Source organism: Bos grunniens, chromosome 3 (assembly GCF_055505025.1).
Source record: "Bos grunniens cultivar Pamir isolate PY7600 chromosome 3, Bosgru_T2T1.0, whole genome shotgun sequence".
NCBI lineage: Eukaryota > Metazoa > Chordata > Mammalia > Artiodactyla > Bovidae > Bos > Bos grunniens.
This window is the reverse complement of record NC_141167.1, coordinates 9009569-9036473: the sequence shown is the minus strand read 5'-3', so window position 1 is coordinate 9036473 and position 26905 is coordinate 9009569. Positions and strand designations below refer to the sequence as shown.

The 26905-nt window shown below is 49.3% G+C and overlaps 1 protein-coding gene, 1 long non-coding RNA gene and 1 pseudogene across 2 annotated transcripts in view; 1 reads left to right on the top strand and 2 right to left on the bottom strand.

Annotated features, from left to right (window-relative positions):
• Positions 1–104: 104 nt before the first annotated feature.
• On the bottom strand, positions 105–1226 carry LOC147374949 (toll-like receptor 12; annotated as a pseudogene).
• A 3228-nt stretch (positions 1227–4454) lies between these two features.
• Positions 4455–8224, bottom strand: LOC147374948 (uncharacterized). Its single transcript, XR_015155426.1, has 3 exons — positions 7279–8224; positions 5226–5437; positions 4455–4958 (listed from the first exon to the last, which is right to left on the bottom strand). It is a non-coding gene; the product is annotated as an uncharacterized LOC147374948 (long non-coding RNA).
• A 7749-nt stretch (positions 8225–15973) lies between these two features.
• EFHD1 (EF-hand domain family member D1) overlaps positions 15974–26905 on the top strand; it is a 79765-nt gene continuing 68833 nt past the window's right edge. Inside the window, exon 1 of the mRNA XM_086377971.1 lies at positions 15974–16095. The gene's annotated coding sequence lies outside the window, so the exon portion shown is untranslated. The remainder of the gene's footprint in view (positions 16096–26905) is intronic.

The following is a 26905-nucleotide window of genomic DNA, read 5'->3' as shown; positions in this document are numbered from 1 at the left end:
TATTTACCACTGAGCCACCAGGGAAGACCTACCCAGGGCTACCAGTAAATTCTTGGCCAAGTTCATCCTCCTTAAGCCTTGGAATGCCTGGCCCTCCAGATAAATTAGCTGGTTTCCCTTAAGCCTTGGAATGCCTGGGCCTTCAGACAAATTAGCTGGTTTCCCTGAAGTAGCTGGAGCAAATGGGAAAAGGTGGCTGGGGATAGAATATGTAGCCCTTGTTGGATGAGGCCAGGGCCCGCAGTCCTGACACGGCCCTGCCTTATTTGTGCCCAGCATGGCACTTGCTCAGGTTCAGCTTCTAAAGGCTGGGCACAGCAGACAAGACACCTGGTGACAGGTCAATCAGGCCACTGCCTGTAAGGTTCAGGCTCTTTAGGCCATGGCAGGAAGCCAGGGCCTCCAGCGCTGTGTGCCCTACCAGAGGGGATGCCAAATCCAGCTCCTGCAGCTGCAAGGGGGCAGCTCAGCCGTGTCAGTGCTGATCACAGACAGCGTGTCCAGGTTCTGCAGCCCCAGTCCTCTCCTGCAACTATGTTCACCTCCATATGGTCCAGACGCAGAGGCCCAGCTTGAGCCCCTGGAGGGCCCAGGACTGGCCATCTGCAGCCAACAGTTGAATGGCAGCTCTAACATCACTGGGGTCCAGGCTTCACCAGAGGCGGGGCCAAGCACTGGGTCTGGGAATATGTCAACCAGCTCCCCCACATTCTGAAGGCAACGTGACTTGACCCTCAGCCTCCATAGACTGGGAGGCAACCAGAACCCCATGTTCCCATCCAGGCAGGGGCCCAAGAAAAAGAGGTGCTGGAGGAAGCTTAGGTTGCCATCAGGGAGTAGGTAATCTGTATAGAGCCCTATGAAGAAAAGCTGTCCCAAGCCATTGAGAGCTCCTAGCAGAAGCTGAGGGGATGTAGACTCAGGGCCAGGACCCTGAGCCCAGAGAAGTGGGAGAAGGCATTCAGGCCCAGAACAGAAGTGGAACTGGCAAGACAGCTCCTCCATGCTCTGGGGCACAACCTCCAGGGCCCATGGCAGGTTGGTCACCGAGGAGCATGCAGCAAGGAGGGGCAAGCTGGAGTTCCAATGGGACAGATCAGGAAGAAGCAGGAGATCAGAGGCAACTAGAAGCCTTCAGTCACCAGGCAGTCAGAAGCCGTGCAGCCTGCGCTCCTAGGAAGGGGCAGGAGGAGGCCAGGCAATGGCAAGTGCCACCAGCTCAGCATCAAGCCTGGTGCACCAAGTAAACAGAATCAGAACCTTCCCATCTCTGCTCCCCTCCCATTTCAGAGAGGAACCCAGACCCCATCCCCACCCCCTGCACACATACATACACAATACTCCTAACACCCCACAGGATACACACCCCGCAGTGTACCCAGGAGGGCCTGGCAGCAAGGTCAGAGGGCCACAGTGCTTCCAAGCTGAAGAACTGCTGCAAGGGTGGAGCCAGACTCAGAGGTGCTTAGAGCCGAGGACCCAAGGGTCAGGGAAAGACACCTCGTGGGAGGTGGGACCTCGGCCTCTTCCCTGCTGGGAGGAAGCAGGTAGTGTTTGTGAGGACAGGTGTGGGGTCCGAGGTCCAGGGTCTTTCTCTGCTGCTGTCCTGGGCAGTGTCCCCCTCGCCCCGGGCTTCAGCTTCCTTATCTGTAAGCCAAGTTGTTTAGCAACTGATCCTTAGACTCAATCAAATGCAGTCATGTAACTATTTTCAACTAATTTTTCTCTTCTTTCCTTCATATTATCTAATAAATGTGTTGGGGTCGTCAATTTTACAATTTATTGCTCAGATTATAGAATGTTGAGACAAAATAGCGGTTATCAGAGGGGTGACCATCACCTACCCAGACTGTGGACGTGTAACTAAATACAGTTCAGTTCAGTTCAGTCGCTCAGTCATGTCCTACTCTTTGCGACCCCATGAACCACAGCACGCAAGGCCTCCCTGTCCATCACCAACTCCCGGAGTTTAACGAAACTCATGTCCATCGAAGTCAGTGATGCCATCCAACCATCTCATCTAAACAGTTACTGATGAGAATTAGGCTAAATCCTTTGAAGATGATTGGAATACATTGCCAATTTATTTTTAAGTGATTGTGTTATAGTGGAAGCTTTATTGGAAGCTTCATTTTGAAGTGTAAGTATTGGGGAAAAGAGTTATGTCAATGGACAAGCAAAGAGGCATTTATTATTCATCTTGCACCTGAATTCCATTCCTGGGCCTGTTTGGTGACCATGTCCACCTGGCCTTTAGTGCTCCTGCTTAGAGTCTGCCACCCTCGGATCCTGGTAGCCCTACTGAGAGCAGGGAACCCACTTTAACACAGCGTCCAATGACTATCCTCAGCCTTACAGAGAATAGCCGTGACAGTGTTTTTCAAAAATGACAGTGTTTCCCTCACTCACATATTTCTCATGGGTTCCCCGATTGCCTGTAATGCAGGAGACCCCAGTTCGATTCCTGGGTCAGGAAGATCTGATGGAGAAGAGATAGGCTGCCCATTCTAGTATTTGGGGGGAACTGTACAAAAAAGATCTTCACGACCCAGATAATCACGATGGTGTGATCACTGACCTAGAGCCAGACATCCTGGAATGTGAAGTCAAGTGGGCCTTAGAAAGCATCACTACGAACAAAGCTAGTGGAGGTGATGGAATTCCAGTTGAACTATTCCAAATCCTGAAAGATGATGCTGTGAAAGTGCTGCACTCAATATGCCAGCAAATTTGGAAAACTCAGCAATGGCCACAGGACTGGAAAAGGTCAGTTTTCATTCCAATCCCAAAGAAAGGCAATGCCAAAGAATGCTCAAACTACCACACAATTGCACTCATCTCACACGCTAGTAAAGTAATGCTCAAAATTCTCCAAGCCAGGCTTCAGCAATATGTGAACCGTGAAGTTCCTGATGTTCAAGCTGGTTTTAGAAAAGGCAGAGGAACCAGAGACCAAATTGCCAACATCCGCTGGATCATAGAAAAAGCAAGAGAGTTCCAGAAAAACATCTGTTTCTGCTTTATTGACTATGCCAAAGCCTTTGACTGTGTGGATCACAATAAACTGTGGAAAATTCTGAAAGAGATGGGAATACCAGACCACCTGATCTGCCTCTTGAGAAATTTGTATGCAGGTCAGGAAGCAACAGTTAGAACTGGACATGGAACAACAGACTGGTTCCAAATAGGAAAAGGAGTTCGTCAAGGCTGTATATTGTCACCCTGTTTATTTAACTTATATGCAGAGTACATCATGAGAAACGCTGGGCTGGAAGAAACAAACTGGAATCAAGATTGCCGGGAGAAATATCAATAACCTCAGATATGCAGATGACACCACCCTTATGGCAGAAAGTGAAGAGGAACTCAAGGGACTCTTGATGAAAGTAAAAGAGGAGAGTGAAAAAGTTGGCTTAAAGCTCAACATTCAGAAAATGAAGATCATGGCATCCGGTCCCACCACTTCATGGGAAATAGATGGGGAAACAGTGGACACAGTGTCAGACTTTATTTTTCTGGGCTCCAAAATCACTACAGATGGTGACTGCAGCCATGAAATTAAAAGACGCTTACTCCTTGGAAGGAAAGTTATGACCAACCTAGATAACATATTCAAAAGCAGAGACATTACTTTGCCAACAAAGGTCCGTCTAGTCAAGGCTATGGTTTTTCCAGTGGTTATGTATGGATGTGAGAGTTGGACTGTGAAGAAGGCTGAGCGCCGAAGAATTGATGCTTTTGAACTGTGGTGTTGGAGAAGACTCTTGAGAGTCCCTTGGACTGCAAGGAGATCCAACCAGTCCATTCTGAAGGAGATCAGCCCTGGGATTTCTTTGGAAGGAATGATGCTAAAGCTGAAACTCCAGTACTTTGGCCACCTCATGCGAAGAGTTGACTCATTGGAAAAGACTCTGATGCTGGGAGGGATTGAGCGCAGAAGGAGAAGGGGACGACAGAGGATGAGATGGCTGGATGGCATCACTGACTCGATGGACGTGAGTCTCAGTGAACTCCGGGAGTTGGTGATGGACAGGGAGGCCTGGCGTGCTGCAATTCATGGGGTCGCAAAGAGTCAGACACGACTGAGCGACTGATCTGATCTGATCTGATCTGGTGGCTCAGCTGGTAAAGAATCCACCTGCAATGCAGGAGAACTGGGTTCAATCCCTGGGTCGGGAAGATACCCTGGAGAAGGGACAGGCTACCCACTCCAGTATTCTGGCCTCACTCTGGAACCATTTGAGAAATACAGTTCATGAATGGGGAAAATATTGAACATGAAAATGTCTTCAATATTCCAATCTCCCTTCTCCAAACTCTATTTTATACCAACAAATTTATGACACCTTATCTTTGTTTAGTGGACACTCTCTGGTCCAAGACTTCAGCCAACCAACCAAGCAAACAATTGGAACTCTTCTGGCTACTCAAAATAACCTCTTGAAACAAGGATCTCTGGTTAATGTATCCTCTCTCAGGGTCTATTTCCACATGTGTTCTTTAGATTTTGCCAACACAGATCAACAAAGCTTTACCCTTATTTGTCCCTCCTCTTGGGTTTGACTTTGTAATTGCCTTCCAAGTTCACTGCCTTCCAAGTTCAATGATGTAGTTACACGTCTCCAGACTGCAGGAAAAGATGGCTTCCCATTTGCATCATGTCTGAACGTGTTCCTCAGATCCCTTCCTCTCCTTCCCCTCCTCTGTTCCATGTCACAGGTAAACTGTTAAAAGTAAGTTACGGGGTGACTTCTGTGTGAGTAAGAGGTTGGAGGGCAGGAGAAAGGGAGAAGCTGGGATAAATTTTCCCCCTCCTTCTCTGCTTCGATATCGCCACCACCAGCAGCTGCAACTCTTCCGTGATTCCGACTCCGACAGACCTGCTATAGTTCTGGCTTCCCACTGTTTGACTTGGGGTGCTAGGCCCCAGGAAGACACCTCTTCCCTTAGTTCTGCCTCTGCAAGAAACGTGAGATTTTTCAATCACGGTCATTAAAAGTCCTTAGCTTTCAGGTGAACACTTGAGCTTAGTAATTAGTAAATGAGCTTGAAGTCTCTCTGCGCCTCATGCTGCTCTATAGAATGGCCATCAGCCTCTTAGAGCCTTGCTTTCAATAGGCACTTCATTTTATGTGACAGGAAGTTTTCATTTAGCTGACTGTCTCACCAGCGTTATGTCTGATTTGTCAGAGTTCCATTGCTTAAAGCTGCAGTTTCAGACTTACCTGGTGGTCCACTGGTTGAGAATCTGCCTGCAAGTGCAGAGGACATGGGTTCGATCTCCGGTCTAGGAAAATTTCACATTGCAGCAGGGTAACTAAACTCATGAGCTGCAAGTACTGAAGGCCCCACACTCAAGCACCTGTGCACTGCAGCCAGAGGGAGCCCCACTCGCTGCAGCCAGAGGGAGCCCACGCACAGCAACGAAGACCAAGCGCTGCCAAAAATCAATTAACTGATTAATTTTTTAAAGCTGGATTTTCACTGCCCTTAATCCCAACAGGCCCAAATAATCAGTCCTTAGATTCCTCCTTTCCTGAGGGTCTGCTGTCTACACCCACTCCTTTTATACCCCTCTACACCAAGTCAGGCTTTAATTATATGCAATAGAAACTGAATTTAATTTATTAAAGCGGAAAAGACACTTATGGAAAGGATTTGAGGTAGTTCATGGACTCTTTAGAAGGGAGCTTGAAAACCGGACTCAGGGCCACTCCCATTACCAAAAAGGCATTTTGCTCCACCCTTACTTTTTAATGTCACTACCTTATGATTCCCTGGTGGCTCAGCTGGTAAAGAATCCACCTGCAATGAGGGAGACCTGGGTTTGATCCCTGGGTTAGGAAGATCCCCTGGAGAAGGGAAAGGCTACCCACTCCAGTATTCTGGCCTGGAAAATTTCATGGACTGTATAGTCCGTGGGGTCACAAAGAGTTTGACACGACTGAGTGACTTTCACTTTCACCTTATGATTTAAAATCGGATTTAGCTGATTGGTAATTCTAGTCCATGAGTCTACACTACAGTTCAGGGGAGGTTGAGATGCAAGCCACTGGTATTTTTTGTCTTGCTAGTGAGAAGCAAGCCCTACCTCCCTGTGGATGAGTGAACTCTTTCCCGAGGGACTTCCCTGGTGGTCCAGTGGTTAAGAATTCACCTTCCAATGCAGGGACACGGGTTCAATCCCTGGCCCGAGACTATTCCACGTGACACAGGGCAACTAAGCCCATGCACGCCGACTACTGAGCCTGCGCTCTAGAGCCCACGCTCCCCATAAGACAAGCCACTGCAATGAGGAGCCTGTGCACCACAATGAAGAGAAGCCCCGGATGGCTGCAATTAGAGAAGGCCCGCGTGCAGCAACGGAGACCCAGTGTCACCATGAATAAAGAAACACTAGAGGCCTGGGTACTGGACAGCCAAAAGCGTAAGTATCCACTGCACTATGTCAGACATACTGAGTTCATGATACCTGCCTACAACTGTGTGCTTCGGGAGAATGCTCCTTACCCACTCCTTCTTCCTTGTAAAGAAACCCATCAGTAAAGACTCTTGGGTCTTTACCCCTCACACCTGCTGCAGGGAGAAAGTAGGACTTAAATTATTGGTGAGTTTGGGAGAGAACACGAGTGTGGAGCCCTGTGCCTTCCTCGTTCCCTTCCCTTTGAGGGCACACATTCACATTTACTTCATGCACCGAGTTCTGTAAGAACAGGCCTCAGTGGGGATAGGTGCATATTCCTTCCACTGTCTGTAAAGAAAGAAAGTGAAGTCTCTCAGTCGTGTCCGACTCTTTGCAACTCCATGGACTGTCGCCTGCCGGGCTCCTCCACCCATGGGATTTTCCAGGCAAGAATATTGGAGTGGGTTGCCATTTCCAACCGGATGAATGAAACTAGTGTTTGCTATTATGGCTGCACGTCTAAGACATAGTCTCCAACATCAGCTCTACAGTAGGAAAGATAAGAGCGTATTATTTGGCATACTTCTCAACTGATTCAAAAGTCAGGCATGGAAAGGAGGCCCCTCAACCCACTAACATTTTTTACTGTTTTGCATCCAAATGTAACACAGTCTCTACCCCTGGAGGGCTCTTGGTCTAGTGAGTGACAGAGATGAAACAGATCACTATAGCACATGACCCCTGGGTCCACGTCCAGCTGTGTCGCTCATTAGGACATATGGGCTGCCCAGGTGGCCCTAGTGGTAAAGAACTCAGAGAACCCCATTCGATCCCTGGGTCAGGAAGATCCCCTGGAGGAGGAAATGGCAACCCACCTCAGTATTCTTGCCTGGAGAATTCCATGGGCGGAGGAGCCTGGCGGCCCACACTCCACAGTGTCTCAGGAGGACACAACTGAAGCGACTTAACAGGCACACACCGGACATTGAGAACTCAGAATTATAGACTGTATCCTTTTGTGGATTGCCCACCCGGCTTTTCCCTATTTAGAAAATGAGAAGGGGACTTCCCTGGAGGTCCAAGGTTAAGAATCTGCTTTCCAATTCAGAGGATGGGGTTTGATCCCTGATCGGGGAACTAAAGATGCCACCCGCCGTGGGACAACGAAGCCTGCCCGCCACAACTAGAGAAGCCTGCAATGAAGACCCAGCACAGCCGAAATAAAGTGAGATGGGCAACACTTGCAGTCAGGTGAAAAAGAGCTATTGTAACAGGACTGCTTCAGTTTTCCTCTGTTGCAGTAACCAGATAACTTGTTTAACCCTAATTCCCCAGGTGGTGGTTGGGTCTGGGATTCCTGGCCCCAGTCTCTTATCCTAGTCATTTGGGAATCTCCGAGACTTACAAACCGACGGAGCTGGAGAGGCCCTCTGAGTTTATTCAGTCCAATATCTCCCTTTTCAGATGGCGAAACCGAGACCCAGAGAGAAGGGGGTTTTTCCAGGGCCATGCAGAGGGCAGGTGGCAGAGCCGGGAACATATCCAGGGTTACGGTTGAGCCGAGTGGGCATGGAGTGTTAGTGACGACAAGCAGCTTTCACTCTGCATGGGAAGTGAAGTGAAGCTCTTGAAATATGGAAGACCCCTCCCGCCATCCTCTGCACCTCTCACACATTCAGAATGGGGATCTCACTACCCCTTCCCTAGGCTGGGATGTGAGGAGTTTACGGAAGGAGGCTGAAGTCAGACCAGTTCTCATCTTGTGGTCTGGCCAGAGCTGCCCAAGAAGCGCTCTAGGAAGAAAAGAGAACAGACAAACCAGCTTTGCAAGTAAACAAATGAAATTAATTAATGTGACCTGACGTAGACTGGGATAGGATAGAATAGAACAGAACAAAATAAAATAGTCGCTGTTGTTCTCATCAGGGGGCCACTTTCTGGAGGCGCTTTCTTCTCTCTCTCTCCACTCACCCATCTCTCCTGCTCCCACGCTCAGCAGACCCTCTCCCCCACACTTTCCCTCCATCCTGTCTCCACCACTTCCTTTTCTGTCCTTCTGGAAGATGGACTTCTGACAAACCCAAGCAATCAGCAAATATAATCTTTAATAAACAAACTTTTGATGATTATGTTACATAACCAGATTCAGGGAACATCACTAGAATTCTAACCAGAAAGAAGAAAGCCTTGACCCACAGCTCCACCATCACCAAATCCAATGCCTTTGACTTGTTTGAGTTCACTCTGGTTCTTGTTCCAACATTAAACAGATGACTACCATTTTTTCCACCTTCCTCAAATGATATAAACCCAGAAGTATTTTATTTCCCAGAATCCCCTTTTTTTTGACTACTCAGAATCCCTTCAAATAATAAAAGCTACTAACATCTGTTGAGAACGTACTATGTCCCAGACACTATGCCCTCTTCTCGTCCGAGTGACCCACCGTCTGTGCTTTCCCACCCCTGCCAACATTCTCCAGAGGAAGGCCAGTGGCCCCTCCAAGTCCCCAGGGTGGTTTGGTTTCTTCCTCTTCAAAAGGTGAGACTGCCCTATTACTTCCCCATGTGGGTTTCCAGGGGACAGCTGGGGCTTGGCTGTGAGCTCCTTTGTTCTTCTTATTGCCTTTGTGGCTTTGGTGTTTCCAGGTGTGATTCCCAGACGGGCTTGAGCAAAGGATGGCCTTGTTTCCTGTTATTCCAAACGTCACAAGGACAGACAGGGGGTCTAAACAAGGGTCTCAAGATGAGAAGATATCTTCACTGATACACAGAACAAATGGGAAGCTGGCCAGGGGCAGCTGGACAGAACTTTCAGAGGAGAGCTCCCTGTGGTCTTGCTGTGGCACCAGCCCTCCTGGGAGAGGGAAGGAAGCCAGGCTAAGAGTGGCCTGGGCTACTCCATTGTCTTCGTGGAGGTTCTCTTTGTGTTCAGGAACAGAAATCAACTCAGACAGCCCCAGGCACAATTTGGGGAAGGAGGCGGGGGTATCTCATGGAACCCTAAACCAGCTGGGTCTGAGGAAGGCCTGAAGTCAGGAAGGGGAGCCATCAGAGACCTTTCAGAAGGTTCTCTCTCACCTCTACTTCAACTTTTCAAAACCTTTCTCCTAAACAGCTCTCTCTGCGTCTATGCTCTCATGACTGATAAGGCTGCCCCATTCCAAGGGAACTCCAGGCTGAACTAACCCAAAGGCCGGCTTTGGAGGGGGTGGAAGCTCCATCCCCCTGCTCTGGTTGACCCTCTCCCACTCCTTCCCACCGCCCACCCCATCCGCTGCAGGGCCCTTTCCCACTACTGGTGTGGATGCTTTCTGCACCCCTCCAACCCCTCCACCAGGATCCAAGGTGGGAGTTCAGAGGGAGGAGAAGCCAGCATCTTCCTCCCTTGGGGACTTCTGAGCAATCCTGCTCCGTATGTTCCCTGTCTGTGTTGTAAGACTGCAGGATGCGCCTCGGGGATGAATGGGTCTCTCCACTATTCTAGAGAGGGATGCAAAAGTGCTGTTTTGCTCGGGAGGAGCAGCGAAGCACGCCTCTGCTTCCTGCCCGAAGAGGGCTCGCAGGCTGGGCGGTAAGGATCCATCTGGTCCCAGCTGCTCAGTGCCCCTTTCCTGCTGGCCTTCAGGTCTCGTTATTTAGACTGTCTCCTTTTTGGATAGTTTGTACAAGGCCTGTTAGACGTTCATTCTATTCCCTCATTCACACCACAGCTGTTCTGAGGGGGCACAGGGTACAGAGGCAAAGGACGCAGGGCACCTGCCCTTGGGAGACTCATGGTAGGTGGGATGGAAAAGCCCATGGAAAGAGGAATGACCCAGAGGTCCTCTTATTTCTCCTGCTGACAGGTCAATGTCCTTTCAACGCACAAGCAACGATAAACTGAACCCTGTCTGCAGGATTTCTGGAAATCTGGTCTCTTACAGAGTTCCCTTTCCCAAGGATCTTGGAGAATTCTTACATATTCCACCAATTCGTATGGTTGTCACCAGCTCCACTGTGCGCTCCACTGGACCCCCAGTGTGGACCCCCAGTCCTGGGAGACATACCCTCCCCAGGCTCTTGTTTCTCGTTCAAACCTGTCTAATGAGGGCTCGTTCCCAGAGGCTGCCGCACTCTCGTCTCCCCTCTGCACTCTCTCCCTGTGGGATTCCATCCATTCTCACCGTTTAAAATATCACTTATTTCCAGGAAGTTTACAAATCTACATCACCACTGCTGACTTCTGTCTCAAGCTCCAGACTTTCATCTCCTATTGCCTATTTGTCATCTTCAACTAACTTATAAGCAGAGTACATCATGAGAAACGCTGGGCTGGAATCAAGATTGGCAGGAGAAATATCAATAACCTCAGATATGCAGATGACACCACCCTTATGGCAGAAAGCAAAGAACTAAAGAGCCTCTTGATGAAAGTGAAAGAGGAGAGAGTGAAAAAGTTGGCTTAAAACTCAACATTCAGAAAACTAAGATCATGGCATCTGGCCCTATCACTTCATGGCAAATAGATGGGGAAACAGTGACAGACTTTGTGTTTTGGGGCTCCAAAATCACTACAGATGGTGACTGAAACCATGAAATTGAAAGACGCTTGTTCCTTGGAAGGAAAGTTATGACCAACCTAGATAGCATATTAAAAAGCAGAGACTGACTTTGTCAACAAAGGTCTGTCTAGTCAAAGCTATGGTTTTTCCAGTAGTCAGGTATGGATGTGAGAGTTGAACCATAAAGAAGGCTGAGCACTGAAGCATTGATGCTTTTGAACTGTGGTGTTGGAGAAGACTCTTGAGAGTCCCTTGGACTGCAAGAAGATCCAACCACTCCATCCTAAAGGAAATCAGTCCCGACTATGCATTGGAAGGACTGATGTTGAAGCTGAAACTCCAGTGCTTTGGCCAGCTGATACGAACAGCTGACTCATTGTAAAAGACCCTGATGCTAGGAAAGACTGAAGGCGGGAGGTGAAGGGGACGACAGAGGATGAGATGGTTGGATGGCGTCACTGACTCATTGGACATGAGTTTGAGTAAGCTCTGGGAGCTGGTGATGGACAGGGAAGCCTGGCGTGCTGCAGTCCATGGGGTTGCAAAGAGTCAGACACGACTGAGCAACTGAACTGAACTGAACTGTTTACATCTGCAAAAGCTCTATTTCCAAACCAGGTCACATTCTGAGGTCCTGGGAGTTAGGACATCAACACTTCTGGGGAATACAATCCAACCCTCAATAGAAAGTGACTCACCCCAAATCACCAAGAGGTACAGGCAGAATCCCAAGTCCTGAGTTCTGAAACACGGCCGGAGCAGCCTGTCATCCGAAGAGCCTGGCTTTCACCTCTCCTGAGATTTCAATGTCAGCAGCTGGCTCTTGCCCGCTTCTGTGTCCAGCCAGCCATGTTTGGCCAGCAGAGCCAGCGTAGTTGTGGGTCCCACCCTCATGTCTTGGGACACTGCCCTCAAAGGTGGCCTGGTCAGTTCTGGGTTAGTCCCCCCCACAGCTGCCCTTTTGTCCACCTCCTGGCGGGGCCAGAAGGTCAGGGTGGTTTGGGGTGAGAGGAGGGGCAAGCACATCCATGGCCTGGAGGGGCCTGACGGGGGAGGTGTGGAAGGTTCTAGCCCAGAGTGGCAAGTGCCTGGGTCTCTCCTCACCATTTCCAGAGGCCCACGGTCTCCCTCCCGTCCTCCTCCAAATACAAGAGAGGGCCCAGTACCAGCAGGGAGGCTGCGGGGCTGGCCCAGCTCACCAGCGCCCACGGGGGCCTCCCGACCTCGAGCCTGCTGGGGCTTTCCCGAGGTGGACTGAAAGGTCCAAAGTTGTCTCCCTCCCTTTCTGGAGGTGGGAGGCTGGGGCTGAGACTTTGCTTCTACCTGTGGGAGGGGTGAGGTGGAGCCACTGTGGCCTCAGAGGGCACCCCGGGCAGGAGGGTCAGCAGACGAGGCCAGCCCACCTCGCAGGCAGGAGCCTGGGGCCTGGAGGAGAGCCGGGGAAGCAGGGGCCACAGACATCACTAACAGCCCCTCCTCATCCCACACCCTGGACAGAGAACCTGCCCCCAGCCCCAGAAAGACCAGGAGGAAAAAAGGAAAGACAGGGGAGCAGGAGGTGAGGGGGAGACCCTAGCTCTGCCACCTGCTGGTTCAGAGATAACCGTGGAAAGTGCTGGTTCCCACCGAACCCCAACCCTGCCTTGCTCCGCTGACGCGCACTCCAAGGGAGACCCGCACTCCAAGGGAGACCCGCACTCCAGAGGAGAGGACAGACCAGGCAGAGTGAACGTGGGCCCAAGCGAAAGGGGGTGGCAGACCAGGCCCCACCCCGCTACAGTGAAAGGCAGCTGATGGGGAAGAGCCCACAGGGGCCGGGGAACCTAGAGATCCTGGACGGCTTCGGACAGATTGAAGCTGATGTGCCGGTCCCTGGGCCCAGAAGAGGCGCCAGCCCTCTTGTTTTCATCTGTTTAGCAAATACAGAGAGTCAGGCTCTGGCCTAGGTGCTAGGGCCATCCGGGACTGCGGTGGGTGGGCCAGAAGGAACACACCCGCCCACGACACCGGTGCACACACGCGTGCACACACAGGTTAGACCAAAGCACCCTCAGACCCAGGGGGAAGCTGAGGTTGTTCCAGTGTCCTCCTCCATCAGTGGGGGAAGGCGGTCTGTGGGAGGGCTTCCCCGTATTTTAGAGGAGCAGGGTTTTTTTCTTTTATTTTAATAAGGGAAACAGATCTGAGAGGTACAGGCTGTATTTCCTGTTCTCACCATCTATCCCTCCTGCCCTGCAGACCGTGGGAGAGAGGGACCTGGGCTCTCGCCACCAGGGGGCGCACCGGAGCTGCAGCCTCCTGGTCCTTCAACTCAAACTTTTCCAGACTCCAAGAGTTGACTCCCTGCCACGCCCCCCACCCCCACCGCCCCATATCATGCCAAGGTTTTGTGGAGAACTCAGAAATTCTTGACTGCGCTTTTTGAGGCAAAACTGCCCACAGTTGCCCTCAGGTGATGGTCTATGTGACCTCCTGGGTGAGTCTACACACACTCCAGTTTGTCTACTTTCCCTACCCATCTCCCAGGTCCCAGACCTACAGCACCAAGCAGATCAATTTGCAGCTGAGCCAGGAAGACGGTCAGACCATCGAGTGAATTTTCATCGACCCCGAGGCCTTCACAGGTAATTCCATCCAAGGCCCCTCCTGGACCTGGCTGTGTGGGCGGGGCCAGACCAAGACCACGCCCCTCCCGTGTCACTCAAGGTGAAAACGCCTGTAAACCATATGTCAACATTTATATCACTCATTCGTGTCCCACTGTTTGCGACCCCATGGACTGTAGTCCAGCAGGCTCCTCTGCCCATGGGGATTCTCCAGGCAAGAATCTTCGTGTGGGCTGTTCTGCTGTCCTCCAGGAGATCTTCCCAACCCAGGGATCGAACCCAGGTGGATTCTTTACCATCTGACCCATCAGGGAAGCCAACAGTAACAGTAAACCATAAAATGCATGTAATTTAAAGGCCCAGGAAAGCTGATCGTCCTCACTGATAATGACTCCGGTTTTGGCAGGAGGGGCATCGAGCATCCATCTCTGCAGAGTGGTGCTCCTGTGGGTACAGGCTGGCTGCCCTGCAGCTGGGTCCCATGGGCTGCCCGCCCCCAGTCCCTGTGCCCACCCCAGCCTGCTGCCTGCAGAAAACGGAGAGTGAAAGACCCCATCTTCCCCATAGCCCACTACAACTGAGTGTCCACCCTGCCATTTCCTGGGGACCCCCTGCTCCTATCTGCCCTCCTCTGACTGAGCTGAAGGATCGCTGCTAGCCATGTGGAGTCTTATCAGCTGTCTTCTGATGCTGAGGTCAAGAGTACGTGCTTTGGGAAACACCCTCGGGGGCTATGTGAGGAAAGCTGGGGAAATAAAGAGACAGAGCTGGAACCCGGGAGTGGTCGGGGCTGGCATGTGGGCAGAGTGCCCTAGTGGAATCAGCATGCACGAGGCACTGGCTTGCTCGTTCTGGCACTCCCCTGACTTCAGCAAAGTGTTGTCAACTCCCATCACTTCTGAAGCCCTAAGGACTCTGTTTCTTCTGTCCCCAGCTAGACAAGGCCCTGGCCCTCCAGGCCTGGGCCTCCCTTCCCTTTTACAAGTTCCCTGCAGCCTCTTGAAGGAGGGGAGTCAAGAGAGAAGTGAAGAGTGGCGGCCAGTGCTCTCTCAAAAGAAGGGAGGCAGCCCACTCCAGCTGGCATCTGCCTGCTTTCTGGGGGCTGTAGGCACCAAACATTTTATGAGTTTTACTCTCTTTTTTTCATTGTCAAGAGCTCCTCATAGCATCACGAATAAGCAAGAGTCACTATTCCCCTATGTATAGGTTGGGCAAACTGGGGCCTAGAGTAAGAGGGGCTTGCCAGAACAATGATGGATAAATAAGGTTTGGAGTTCAGAATTCCCAACTCTGACCCAATCTTAGACATTCTAAGAAAGTTCTATGGCTTGGAAAATGACACCTCTTCCTTCTCTTCTCAAAGGCCAGGGAATCCGCACTGGTCTCAAGGGATGGTTAAGACAAAGATGAGGAAGGGCAGGAAGTAGGGAAGCTGAGAGGAGACCCTGACCAGCCTCCCTGGCCCCAGTTAGGAAACAAGGTGGCTAGCTGGTCTTGGGGGCAGAGGCGTGGGGGAGGTTTCGGTAAGGCCATGCTTTGAGAGTATGGCTGGAGCTTGAGCCCTGAGATCTACTGGTGATAGGACACAAGAACATCTGTGCTTCCTGAACCTGTGTCTTCATCTGTTATGGGCACAGATATCGGTTCCTATTTACCTTCATCACAGGATCAAAGGTGCCGGTGAAGATTTAAAATGTTACAATGTCACATAAACACCTGACAACGGGACATTGTTGTGGAGGGAAGAGACCCCGGAAATAGCCAGGGTTGCTGGCTTTCGGGATCGCTCATCAGCAGGTTCATTGCATTTACTCCAGAGCGTGTGTGTGCGCGCTGCACGCACTGCTGTGCATTTGGAGCAGCAGGTAATTCGATGATGGAGCGACCACCGCTGGTTCCTGTAACAGTCTTACAAGCTCAGCCACCTGGGGTGAATGCCTCACCTTCTCTGACTGCCTCCGAAGGTGGAGAGGAGCTCTGCAGCTCCTGGCAGAAGTAAGCAAAGATAAACAACCGCTACCATTTCTGGAGGGCTACTTTGTCTAGAGCCTGACACCGACTATCTCGATCAATCCCCAAGGCAACGTGAAGATATGGGTTCTACAGCATACGATGGTCAGTACCAAGGAAACAGCGTCAGGGAGGTTAGGAGAAAGTCCAGGATTGCGCAGCCCCACCGTGGATGGAGTCGGGATTTCTAACAAGATCCTGCTCCCTCAACGACTCGGAGCGGCCCTTCTCGGAGCTAGCCTCGGGAAACGGACAGGACGCACTTGGCTAAACCGGACGGGAGGCAGGCAGGAACAAGGACCGGGGCAGGAACAGAAACCCGACCTCACGCCGCGCAGCCGCCAAACCTGAGCGCCTCCGCGCAGGAAGAAGGCTTCTCGGGATATCCGCCCCCTAACCGCCCTACGCGCCAACGTTCCGCTGTGCTCTTAGCAACCGGAAGTGGTGGGACCCAAGGCGGAGGGACCTGATGGAGCGAAGCCACGCCGTGAGGCGGTGACGGTGTTAGCAGAGAGGGTGAATAAGTTCGACGCGTGAGTGGCGCGTGGCCGCCCGCCTGGCCCCTTCCCCCAATCTGTTCTTTGCGCCCACCCCCTCCCGCAGTGCGGGCGGCGCAAACTGAGGCACAGGCCACGGTCTCTGACTCGGGCAGCGGGCTGGGCGGCCAGCGGAGATGAGGGGCTTAGGGACGAGGGATGCGGGGGTCTCGGGGACCCCAGGGTCGCATGGACCCAGGGCGAAGTGCGGTGTCCGGGGGTCAGGAGGTGGCCGTGCGGCCCGGAAGGAGGTTTTCGGACGCCCCGCCCGGGTGCGGGTTACCCGCGGCGTGGAGTGGCAGAGACCTCGGCGGTTTGGGTGTTTGCGCAGCCTGGCCACCCTGCCACTGAATCCAGCTTTTTTCACACACCCTTCTGGCTTAGGCAGGTCACCTCTCCTCTGAGTCTCTTTTCTCATTAGCAAAGTAGGGACCGTAACAGAGCCCATGTCAGAGAGTTGCGAGGATGCAGTGAGGTAATGTGGCTGCCTCGTTTAGCCCAGCGGCTGGGCTGTTAGGAAAATTTCATCATCTTCTGAGTATCCTTCCCCTCCTTTCCCCCTCTTCCAACATTCTCTCCCAGATCTCAGTTTCTTGTCCAACGGGTGAATCTTATCTATTGTTTGAGTCCTAGTTCCAGCATCAGTTTGCAGGTGCAAAGCATAATATTTTTGCACATTTCCCTCCAGCGATTCTACCTGGAGGTAGATTTTTGTTCTTGGCTCACTTCTAGTAATCTAGCAGTAAATCTATCTTCTCTTCCGAAGACCTAGACTTCCAGTCTCAGACCCACCAGTTACCAGTTATTTGACAGCAGGAAATTTACCCAGTCTCTAAACCCAAACCGAATTAGTGGTTAGTGTCTTGCTGCTGCACTGGGTGTGGTGAGGCTGAAATCACAGTCACCAATGCTTAAAGGTACTTTGTAACTTGTTAAATAGTGAGATATACGTGTAAAATGGAATCACTTTTAGTTTAGTTTGTGACCCACTGGTGCTGAGGAGAACTTGGAGTTTTTCCAGGTCAGTGAGTGCGGGTGTGCAGATTCAGAGATCCTGGATTCCAGCACTCTTGGCAGCTCTTCAGGAACGTTTCCTGGTTGCTGAGAGGGCTCTACTTCTTGAAAAAAGTCTTTGGGAGTTTGCTTCTGTGGCCTACTGTGTAGCTGAGCTCAGCCCTATACTGACTACCACCGCCCCACCCCCCGTCATCAGGGACTTTCCTGGTGGATCACTGGTAAAGGATCCACCTGCCAGTGCAGGAGACGCAGGTTCGATCCCTGGGTCAAGGAGATCCCCTGGAGAAGGAAATGGCAACCCACTCCAGTATGCTTGCCTGGTAAATCCCATGGACAGAGGAGCCTAGCAGGCTATAGTCCAGGGGGTTGCAAGAGTCGGACACAACTTAGTGACTGAACAACAAAAACCCCATCCTAAACCCTGCAACTCTTAGCTCCAGATCGAAGTCCTGCCTCAATGGAGCTTTCTGCCAACCCTATACTCCTTTCTCCACCAAACCGAAGAAATCAAAATTTCATCTTAAGGTACTTCATGGGTCATCTGGCCCAGTCCTACGCAAATCATTTTTTTCTTGGTCTGCGACAAGCTAATTTGAGAATGGCAGTAATGGCTTCCATAGGCACTTTGCTGCTTTTCACATATTAACTGATTCGAACAACCCTGTAAGGGGGATCTTGTTACTTTGTTTTACAAATAAGGAAAATGAGACTCTCTGAGATGAAATAAGTTGCCCACAACAGGAAGGGCCACATATGGTGAGATTCATACCCAGGTTGTTTAATGTTGGTTAAAGTACACCTTGACAAAATTTAACCCGGATTCTTTTTTTGTTTTTTGGCTGTGCCTTGTGGCTCGTGGGATCTTAGTTCCCTGACCAAAGTTTGAACTCAAGCCCCCTACATTGAAAGTGTGAGATCTTAACCACTGGACCATCTGGGAAGTCCCTAACCTGGGTCATTTTTAATTAGTTCCAATTATTAACTATTCATTATACTGAGCCAGATTTTTTTAAACATCTGTCTTCTAGCTATTCGTGAGAAAAAGAGTAAACTTTCGTTAGAAATTAGCAACTGAAGAAAGCACTCCAGCCCTTAGGGTTTTTGTGTTTTTTTTTTTTTAATGCAAAAATGTGCAGTTTTTAGACCACAGGTTTCTTGTTTGGTCTCTATACTCTTCACCACGTGGCTCCTAAGGACATGTGGACTTGTTTCGGTTTGCCAGAGTCCTACAAATCCAGTGCCTGGACTTGTCTAGTCTAATCTGATGGGTTCAGATTACAGAGGAGTGCTAGTCTCCTTTTCTGTGTGGCCTTCTTATTTAACCTAACCCCCTCACACACCCCCTCCTTCCCCCGCCTCCCTCCACCATCAAGTCAGTAGGTATCATTGCTATCGATCCTATTCATATGTAAAACAGTTAAGATGCTTTCTAAGTACTGCACTCCCTACCGGGTTGAACTTGGTTTTTAAATCCAGGTGCCAGATATTATTTTGCCCATGTTCTCCTTTTGTTAGCTTTGGCCCATTCTTACCGAATATCTGAATCACTTCTTTGGCACTTATTATTCTGCCTTGTATTACCTTGATTTTAGAAATCCATGTGTTAAACATGTTTGTTTTCTGCCCGCATTTCCTGATACTGGACATGTGAAGGTGGATTAGCCCAATTTCCTACCTGGAATGAATTGTCCAGTCAGAGTATGAGGACATACCTGGGCAGAAGCTTGGTGAGCTGATCAGGCGCCACTCAGCATGGATAGCCTCAGATGCTCATTGCCTGCCTGAGTCTAAGGAGCAATGATATTTCCACCTGGATAGTATCTTTGCTCTAATCCAGCATCCAGCTGGGAAAAGTAGCCTCTGAAGATAGGATGCAAATAACTTGCCTTAAGTGTTGTCCTGGAGAGCAGAGATTGCTTAGCTCTACGCTCAAGAAATAACAGCATTAGATGAAGGTCTGTTAGGGTTTCTAGTTACTGTTTTAGAAGGGAGTCGGGAGCTGGGGACCAGGGGTCACAATAGCATTGTTTATTCTCTGACATAATTATTGTTGTTATTATTTTTCTGTTTCCCAGTAGTGGTTAGCACCAAAAGCACTAAAAAGAAAGGAACTTACATGCTTTGCTTGGAGCTAGCAAAATGTGAGGGGCTAGAGCAACTGTGCCCTTTTCAACCAAGGTTGAAGGGAAAGGTCTCCAGATGGTATAGCAGGAAGTTGAGGGCTGAGAAGAGAGAAATGGTTTGAGTCCCTGGGGGTATGCCCTAAAGAAGAGAATTAGGAGCTGTCTTGGCCCTGCTGCTGCTACTGCTGCCAAGTCACTTCAGTTGTGTCCAACTCTGTGCGACCCCATAGACAGCAGCCCACCAGGCTCCCCCGTCCCTGGGATTCTCCAGGCAAGAACACTGGAGTGGCTTGCCATTTTCTTCTCCAATGCATAAAAGTGAAAAGTGAAAGTGAAGTCACTCAGTCGTGTCCAACTCTTCGCTACCCCATGGACTATAGCCTACCAGGCTCCTCCGTCCATGGGAGTTTCCAGGCAAGAGTACTGGAGTGGGGTGCCGTTGCCTTCTCTGGTCTTGGCCCTAAGCGGTGAAAAAAGAAAAAAAGACTAGTGAACTATTTGTAATCAGGAGACAAAAAAACTGACAGAATAGGACAAGTGCAAACATTGATGTGGGGATGTTTAGGCGACAGGGTCCCAACTCAGCCTAGAGAGAGATCAGGGAATATTTTCAAGAGAAAGCGCCCCTTAGTCTGGGTCCTAAAGGACAAGTTAAGTAGGGGAAGAGGAGCTCCTTGAGAGCCCAGGTGATGAGTGCAACGGAGGGGTGAGGCTGGGGACTGCAGATGGGCTGGTACCACTGGACGAAAAGGAGGGAGAGGACTGTGTGTTGGGTATTCCATAGTATCTGATACACACAGTGTGCTTGTGAATGTTGTGGGACTTGGATGCAAGGACAGGTCCCTCTTCAAAAGGAAACCCTACAGACTCAAATTTCATAACGGGGAAGGAGTTGCTATAAGCACCATTAGGTCTCCCAGGCATGCAGGGACGCCAAAGAGAAGGCAGCATCACGAAAAACCCCATTCTCCTCTCCACTCTGCTCATCTGCTCCATCCCCTTTGCCCCTCCTGGCCTTCTCTGCTTTTGCTTATTGTCTTTATTCCCTCATGACTGTTCTTACATGCGACTCATATGACTGACTGCCCCAGCTCCTGAATCTTGTAAGATCTTTCACAGCCTGGTTGAGAAGCTGAGGGAGGAAGCTGAGGGAGGCACCGAGGCACAGGTTGTTGGCCAGGCTGGGCTACCAGTGTCCTTCACTGTCCTGCCTTGGTCAGGGAGGGGCTGGGGCTGGGTGTGGCGCAGTGCATGACCTCTGGAGTATATCCTGCAGCCAGGGCTGTGAAATGGGCAGAGCGGGCACCCCAGCACATATGCAGTTTGTCCACTCGAAGGTTTGAATTAAGATACGTATTTTTTTTAGACATATTGCTAATTTCCTCTTAATAGACTACAGTGTAGTGTCAACATAACTTTTAAATGCACTGAGAAACCAAACAATCTGTGTGACTCCATTTCTTGTGACACTTGCTTTATTGCTGTGATGTGGAATCAAACCCACAATAGCTCCGAGGTATTCCTGTGTCTGAATTACTTCTAGTACCTGTCCTGAGAATTGCCAAATTCCGTGTGACTGGGTAGGGCCAGGAAAGTAATTTCAGAAAAGATCCGTAAGTTGATGGTCCAGCTCTAAACTAAACAGCATTCTTACTATCTTTGTGAATTCACCTTCCATTTATCTTTTTGTCTAGATCAGTGAATTTTGGGTTCACTGACACTCTTAGTATTTTGTTTTGGACGGTGACAGTATATGCTCAGAGACAGATTTTCTTTGCCAGTAGTTTATTTAACACGGGCCCACTGTGGGAGTTACAGTAATTTCGTAAGCCAGTAGCATTTGATGTCTCTTTTTAGCTAGTAAAGAAATAACGTAACATACTCCAAACCAGTGATAGATTACTCACAGTATTGTTCCAGGCATAGGGAGATGAAGGGAATAAAGTCCAAATTTAGTTCCAGGTGTACCTTTACATGAATTGGCACTGGGTGAGAGAGCTTTGCCAATCAGGAACTGAAGTCCAGCTGCCAGCTCAAAAATAAAAGTCAGTTGTTGCTAGAAAACTCCAGTACTGGTGGATGGGCAGGCTGATCTTTGCAGGCCCGCTAAACATTTTGCCTCCACTGCTAAAGGAGTCAGCTTTACCACAGCAGAGCGAATGTCCCTTCTCTTCAGAGACTGCTGCAGGGTTTAACACCACTGCCCACCAAAGAGTCGCCTTGGTCACTGCAGGAGCGAGAGGCTCAAGATCTTCAGAGAGCAAGATCAGCAAAAGCCAGCTTTGTTCAATTGGAAACTCGGATATTCCTCACACTACACTCAGTATTTGTGGTCTAAATGTCCTTACCATGCTTCCTTCTTTATCTGTTTTTATTGATGAGCCCCCAGCAGGAGCCACTCGGCTAACTCAGCGGCTAGTGTTTATGAATGACTACACATACTATCCTGATACACTTCATTCATGCAAGCTGGATTTAGGAAAGGCAGAGGAACCAGAGATCAAATTGACAACATTTGTTGGATCATCAAAAAATCGAAAGAATTCCAGAAAAACATCTACTTCTGCTTTATTGACTATACTAAAGCCTTTGACTTGTGATCACAACCAACCATGGAAAATTATTCAAGAGATGGGAATACCAGGCCACCTTACCTGCCTCCTGAGAAACCTGTATGCAGGTCAAGAAGCAACAGTTAGAACCGGACATGGAACAACAGACTGGTTCCAAATAGGGAAAGGAGTACGTCGAGGCTGTGTATTGTCACTCTGCTTATTTAACTTCTACGCAGAGTACATCCTGCAAAATGCTGGGCTGGAAGAAGCACAAGCTGGAGTCAGAGATTGCCGGGAGAAATATCAATAACCTCATATATGCAGATGATACCACCCTTATGGAAGAAAGCAAAAAACTAAAGAGCATCTTGATGAAAGTGAAAGAGGAGAGTGTAAAAGCTGGTTTAAAACTCAACATTAAATAAACGAAGATTATGGCATTCAGTGTCATGGCAGAGACATGGGGAACAATGGAAACAGTGACAGACTTTATTTTCTTGGGCTCCAAAATCACTGCAGATAGTGACTGTAGCCATGAAATTAAAAGATGTTTGCTGCTTGGAAGAAAAGTTATGACCAACCTAGACAGCATATTAAAAAGGAGACTTTTTAGTATGAGACTTACTTTGCCAACAAAGGTCCGTCTAGTCAAGGCTATGGTTTTTCCAGTAGTCACGTATGGATGTGAGAGTTGGACTTTGAAGAAAGCTGAGCACTGAAGAATTGATGCTTTTGAACTGTGGTGTTGGAGAAGACTCTTGAGAGTCCCTTCGGCTGCAAAGAGATCCAACCAGTCAATCCTGAAGGAAATCAATCCTGAATATTCACTGGAAGGACTGATGGTGAAGTTGAACCTCCAATACTTTGGCCACCTGATGTGAAAAACTGACTCATTGGAAAAGACCCTGATGCTGGGAAAGATTGAAGGCAGGAAGAGAAGGGGACGACAGAGGATGAGATGGTTTGATGGCATCACCAAGTTGATGGACATGAGTTTGAGTAAGCTCTGGGAGCTGGTGATGGACAGGGAAGCCTGGCTTGCTGCAGTCCATGGGGTTGCAAAGAGTTGGACATGACTGAGCAACTGAACTGAACTGACACATCATTCTTATCTCAAAACAATATCTTCACTTAAGTCACAAATAAGTGAGTTTGAAGTCGTAGCAAACCAGAACCCAACACTGAGGGTAGTTTCACTGCTCCTGAAAGGGTAGCCCCTGATGTACTTTTGACTAAACTTATGAGGCAAGAAGACATTTCTTCCGTCCTTTCATTTTTTTTTTTCATTTAACATCAATCCAGCAACTTGTCATTGTTGCTAAGGATACAAAGGTTAATAAGACACCAGTCTAGGACCCCCTCTATGTAGTAGAAGAAACAGGTGTGGGAGGAATGGTGCCTTAGGCTAAGGGGTGGTGTTTGCACGCAGCACAGATGTGGGAATCTGGGTTGGTCTGGGAGGTGGGGAGAGGGAAAGAGGATGCCAGTTGACAGGAGTTGAGTTGTACAGGATCTTACGTTTCCTTGTATTATATCCCGCGTGGTGGGTAGGGAAGGGCACAGTGGAGAGTTCTAAGCTTGGAAATTAAATGCTTAGCATAGCAGTGGGAAACGGGCAGGAAAGATGGTTAGAAGTGACAGGATAGAAAGGGAAGTTTCTCAAGTTCATTTGAAATGCCAAAACAGTTCTATAATCCAGACATTCTCATTATTGACTATTTTTTGGCATAGAAAACAGTCCCTTACCCTGTTTACCTCTTGCTTCTTTGTGTGTTGAATGCCCTCTTTTCTCCCATTTTTTTCTCTCAGGGACAATTCACGCTTTTGAAATACAGAAATCACCTTGTGAGAGTACACAAGCTGGCAGTAATCCTTTCCTGTATGTGCGTGTTTGTCCGAAGCGGATGGGAGGTCTCCGGCTGGCCCCTCCGTCTGCTCAGCGAAGGGACGTCCCTGAGCTGCGTGCTCCCCTTTTGCACTCATTCCTGAAGGACAGATTCCTCTAGACACCCTCCAGCGTCGCTGACTTTATAAAGCGGAATAAACGAAACACGTGACTTTGTAATAGACAGACCTTTTTTTTTACAGGGTTCTGTGGGGGGAGTTCAGCCTTTGGTCTTGCTGTGTGCTGTCCAGGTACCTCCCGGGCACTCTGTCATGCTCGCCTCTGCTGTACAAAGGGCGTCGTGACCACGTGTACAAGCCAGAGCTTGGACTGAGAGTGAGCAGTATTATGAATGCCTGTGCATCCAGGAAAAGCGTTTTGTTGGAGAGTCCCAGAATAGCTATAAACGCTCTCTTCTAGATCTGCCATTAAATTACTGGGACGTTTTGTTCATTTCACACCCCTTGTCCCCTAAGACCACCCTTTCGGATCGTGTGTTACTGATGGTGTAGTCTCCTGCCTTACGCCTTCCAGCCTTCCCTCCTGTGGGAGTCTTTCCTATTAGGCACTGCTGCACTTAGAATTGTAACCATTGGGCCACCCAGGTCTCACTGAGGCAGCTTAGAAGGTATGATTGTAAATTAAACTGCACCAAACTGCAGTTTGATGAGGAGCAAGGTTATACTAGAGGTTCCAAGGGCAGGATTTGGAGCTGAGGGCTATTTCTGACCCAGGTTCCCAGACGGGTAGGACCTGTTGTGTCCAGCCTGTTGCTGTGGGTTCTTGCCTCCCCCTCGTGGAGGAGGGGAAGCAGAAGTTGGCTGCTGCCAGGTGTTGACATGGTCAGTTCTATGATCTCGAAACTGGGACATCTGGAGAAAAGGTGACCATGATGGGCAGCTTTCTTTGCATGACTCTGCCTGTCTGCAGTGGTGGAGAAACCTGCTGTCAGTCCTCATCACCTGGTAAAAGTGTTAGCTGGTGTGTGCTGATCCAGGAAGCCCATCGCAGACCTTGTGGGCTGCTGCAGACAGGCTCTAAAAATGACCAGGCACATGCCAGAGAAGCTGGGTGATCTGACTCCAGAAGGACTGAAGTCAGGGAGGTCAGGGAGCACCCAGGGTTGGAATAAGTACTGAGGACCAGTCCTCGGCAGCCTCCAAGGAGCACCATCTTACTTGGCTCTTGTGAGCACAGATTGCAGTACCTTAAATTAAAGCCTCCCCTAAAACCTGTACTTGCAGGCCGGGGGCCTTGGCCACCTGGTCTCAGAAAATCATAGGAGAGTAACAGGCATTTCCTTCTGGTATTGATATTACTCTCCCTACTTTCCAGCTTCTGAACACTCATTACCGCTGACTTGGGGTGCTTATTCCTAAAAACAGAGGCATATAGGGGCCAAATAATCACAATGGTGTGATCACTGACCTAGAGCCAGATATCCTGGAATGTGAAGTCAAGTGGGCCTTAGAAAGCATCACTAAGAACAAAGCTAGTGGAGGTGATGGAATTCCAGTTGAGCTATTCCAAATCCTGAAGGATGATGCTGTTAAAGTGCTGCACTCAATATGCCAGCAAATTTGGAAAACTCAGCAATGGCCACAGGACTGGAAAAGGTCAGTTTTCATTCCAATCCCAAAGAAAGGCAATGCCAGAGAATGCTCAAACTACCACACAATTGCACTCATCTCACACGCTAGTAAAGTAATGCTCAAAATTCTCCAAGCCAGGCTTCAGCAATATGTGAACCTTGAAGTTCCTGATGTTCAAGCTGGTTTTAGAAAAGGCAGAGGAACCAGAGATCAAATTGCCAACATCCGCTAGATCATAGAAAAAGCAAGAGAGTTCCAGAAAAACATCTATTTCTGCTTTATTGACTATGCCAAAGCCTTTGACTGTGTGAATCACAATAAACTGTGGAAAATTCTGAAAGAGATGGGAATACCAGACCACCTGATCTGCCTCTTCAGAAATTTGTATGCAGGTCAGGAAGCAACAGTTAGAACTGGACATGGAACAACAGACTGGTTCCAAATAGGAAAAGGAGTTCATCAAGGCTGTATATTGTCACCCTGTTTATTTAACTTCTATGCAGAGTACATCATGAGAAACGCTGGACTGGAAGAAACAAATGAATCAAGATTGCGGGGAGAAATATCAATAACCTCAGATATGCAGATGACACCACCCTTATGGCAGAAAGTGAAGAGGAACTCAAGGGACTCTTGATGAAAGTGAAAGTGGAGAGTGAAAAAGTTGGCTTAACATTCGGAACTCAACATTCGGAAAATGAAGATCATGGCATCTGGTCCCATCATTTCATGGTAAATAGATGGGGAAACAGTGGAAACAGTGTCAGACTTTATTTTTGGGGGTTCCAAAATCACTGCAGATGGTGACTGCAGCCATGAAATTAAAAGACGCTTACTCCTTGGAAGGGAAGTTATGACCAACCTAGATAGCATATTGAAAAGCAGAGACATTACTTTGCCAACAAAGGTTTGTCTAGTCAAGGCTATGGTTTTTCCTGTGGTCATGGATGTGAGAGTTGGACTGTGAAGAAGGCTGAGCGCCGAAGAATTGATGCTTTTGAACTGTGGTGTTGGAGAAGACTCTTGAGAATCCCTTGGACTGCAAGGAGATCCAACCAGTCCATTGTGAAGGAGATCAGCCCTGGGATTTCTTTGGAAGGAATGATGCTAAAGCTGAAACTCCAGTACTTTGGCCACCTCATGCGAAGAGTTGACTCATTGGAAAAGACTTTGATGCTGGGAGGGATTGGGGGCAGGAGAAGAAGGGGACGACAGAGGATGAGATGGCTGGATGGCATCACTGACTCGATGGGCGTGGGTCTGAGTGAGCTCCGGGAGTTGGTGATGGACAGGGAGGCCTGGCGTGCTGCGATTCATGGGGTCGCAAGGAGTCAGACACGACTGAGCAACTGATCTGATCTGATCTGATAGGGGCCAAAAGGGGGGTGCTTCCATTGCAGGTTAAGTTAGAGAAGGTCTAGCAGTGATTTAAACTCCAGGAGTATGAAGAATAAACTCTAGAGCCCAGACAGTTGTGAAGGGCTCAGATAAATACAGGAGCAGTGTTGGCCCAAGCAGGGGACAGGCTGCCTCCTGAGTTTAGACCCCAGGCAGGTCTTCACTTTTGCCTAAACTCAGATTTGCCATGAAAATTCCAAAGAGAGCAGACGTTTGGATTTGCCCTCTGGGCGTCTG